Source organism: Podarcis bocagei, assembly GCF_964188305.1.
Source record: "Podarcis bocagei genome assembly, chromosome: 5".
Classification (NCBI taxonomy): Eukaryota; Metazoa; Chordata; class Lepidosauria; order Squamata; family Lacertidae; genus Podarcis; species Podarcis bocagei.
This window is the reverse complement of record NC_138129.1, coordinates 3,071,897-3,075,030: the sequence shown is the minus strand read 5'-3', so window position 1 is coordinate 3,075,030 and position 3,134 is coordinate 3,071,897.

Here is a 3,134-nt window from a genome sequence, read left to right as displayed (position 1 = left end):
TGTGCTGTCTTTGGTGAGCTTAGGGGAGGAAGGAAGAGAGGAAGGAGGGAAGGAAGGAAGGAAGGAAAGAAAGAAAGAAAGTCAGGGGTTTTTTTTAACAAGTTTCCTCCCCCAAGTTCTACAGGTTGTTTGGCTGCTATCTGCAAAACACATTTCTATCCATTAAGCCTGAAAATACGTTATTTTTCAGCTTCCAGTTTGACGCCATTTGTTCTAGATAAGAATCAGCAGCAGTTTAACTCTGAGGTGGCATCACCAAGCGCTGCAAGCAGGACAGGGAAGAGCTTCCATTTATTCCTGAGTTAAAGGCAAACCTATAGAATCCGCGCTTTCCAAGACAATGCGCAAACAGAAAGGCTGGAGCCAGCCTTTGGAATTCGCGCTTTCCTGACCGTTGCAGTGCTGTTTGCCAGCCCAGGGATGCGTACAAAAACAAATATACCAGGGCAAATGGTGCATAAAAATGCATGCAGTAGTAAAAACTACATGCAAAAAAATATATGAGTGGGAAATGTGCACAGTGGGAGAAACTGACGCTAAAAGTTTGATGTATTTTCAATAGGAGTATAGCATCTAGATCAAGGGAAGTAATAGTGCCACTGTATTCTGCTCTGGTCAGACCTCACCTAGAGTACTGTGTCCAGTTCTGGGCACCACAATTCAAGAAGGACACTGACAAACTGGAACGTGTCCAGAGGAGGGCAACCAAAATGGTCAAAGGCCTGGAAACGATGCCTTATGAGGAACGGCTAAGGGAGCTGGGCATGTTTAGCCTGGAGAAGAGGAGGTTAAGGGGTGATATGATAGCCATGTTCAAATATATAAAAGGATGTCACATAGAGGAGGGAGAAAGGTTGTTTTCTGCTGCTCCAGAGAAGCGGACACGGAGCAATGGAGCCAAACTACAAGAAAGAAGATTCCAGCTAAACATTAGGAAGAACTTCCTGACAGTAAGAGCTGTTCGACAGTGGAATTTGCTGCCAAGGAGTGTGGTGGAGTCTCCTACTTTGGAGGTCTTTAAGCAGAGGCTTGACAACCATATGTCAGGAGTGCTCTGATGGTGTTTCCTGCTTGGCAGGGGGTTGGACTCGATGGCCCTTGTGGTCTCTTCCAACTCTAGGATTCTATGATTCTATGATTCTAGGACTTAAAAAAAAGATCACATGGAAATGTGCACAGCTGAACTCAAGACTGAAAAGTCAGAAAGATTCACCCATCCCTAATTACATATTGTGTATTTACAGACCTCTTGTGTTTATATATAGTTTTAATTCTATTGATGTTTAGGTGTTTTTTAATGTTTGGGTTTCCCCACCAGGGGCGGAGGAAGGGGGGGTGATACGCCCCGGGTGTCACCACTGAGGGGGGGTGACAAAATGCCAGGCAGCACTCACTGCAAGGCCTGCAGCACGTCCGAGCCATGCGTCTCTCCTGGTCCACCTGCTGCCCCCCCCCCAGCATCCTGCCTTGGCTCACACCGCCCCGCGGGCGACTGGCCCCTCGGCACAGGGCACACGCTCCGCCCCAGGAGCCCGATTGGCTTGCTCCACTGCTGTTTTCCCCCCTATGTTTTTAGCTGGCTTTTTAGCAAGAAGAACTGCCGACAAAAGAAGAATGGAGGATGAAGTTGATGGACTACGCAGAATTAGATAAATTACCAGGAAGGATTCGAAACCTGTGGGATCATAGATTCTTAGAAGACTGGAGTAAATATATGAACTATTTGAAAAGTAATTGTGATAAGCAGATTACGCTAGTAGGACTGCAGGAGGTTTTCTAAGGTGGATTATTTGAAATATTGCAAGAAAGACTATGAAGAGAATCATTAGTTAAGGACAATTAAATGTAGTATAGAAACTAAGAAATGCGTAAAGGTAAAGGGACCCCTGACCATTAGGGTCAGTCGTGGCCGACTCTGGGGTTGCAGCGCTCATCTCGCTTTATTGGCCAAGGGAGCCGGCGTACAGCTTCCGGGTCATGTGGCCAGCATGACTAAGCCGCTTCTGGCGAACCAGAGCAGTGCATGGAAACTCCGTTTACCTTCCCGCCGGAGCAGTACCTATTTATCTACTAGTCCCCCTGTCGCTGGGATTCGAACCGCCGACTTTCTGATCGGCAAGTCCTAGGCTCTGTGGTTTAACCCACAGCGCCACCCGCGTCCCTAAGAAATGCATAATAAGTGATAAAGAATGGAAAATCATCAGAGGTGTTGATGGAAGTCTAAAAAATATTGTATAAGATGAGAAGTTATGTTGTATGACTGTTGGAACTGATATGTTAAAAAAATCAATAAAAATGTATATTAAAAAAAAACCACAAAATATTTTGGGAAAGGGTTGGATGGAACCGGAGGTGGTGGAGCCGGGATACGGAACGCGGGGCGAGCGAGCGAGAGGGTCTTGTGAAGTGGCGTTTCGTGATGGCTGGCGAGATCAGCAAGGTGCAGGTGGCGCAGCCAGGAGGGGCCACCATCTTTGGGGAGGGAACAGAGGTTTCTTAAGCTGGGCACGCAGCTTTGTGCTTTCTCTTTCGCTGCGCGCACCGGGTCACCCGCCCACCCTCCCTAATTTTAGGTCTCGTGTGTTGACCTTGCTATGCCTGTCATGGGGTCGTCTGCCGTTGCGGCAGGGGCCTGGTAGGAATTTTGTCCAATTGGCTGATTGGTGCCATTTGGTTTTTGCCTACTGTTTTAATTCCGTATATTATAAAAAGATACTTTGCTGTGGGTTTGTATTTTTGTATATCTCTGAATATCTATCTATCTATCTATCTATCTATCTATCTATCTATCTATCTATCTATCTATCTATCTATCTCTATCTATCTATCTATCTATCTATCTATCTATCTATCTATCTATCTATCTATCATCTATCTATCATCTATCAGAAGAGAAGGGAATAAAAAAAATTGACATTTCTCATCTTTGTCTAGATGAGTGTTTCTAATGACATTTTCCTGGCTTTTGCATGCAAATTAAACGGAAGAGAAAAATTTTGTGTGTGTTTTATAGATTGTTTGAGCAGACCATACCATAGTTATGACCCTGCCCTCATTTTACAGTTTCTGACCTTCTTGTCCAGTGTTTCTCGTTTTTAAAAATATATTAATATTTTTTATTGGTTTTTCCTCAT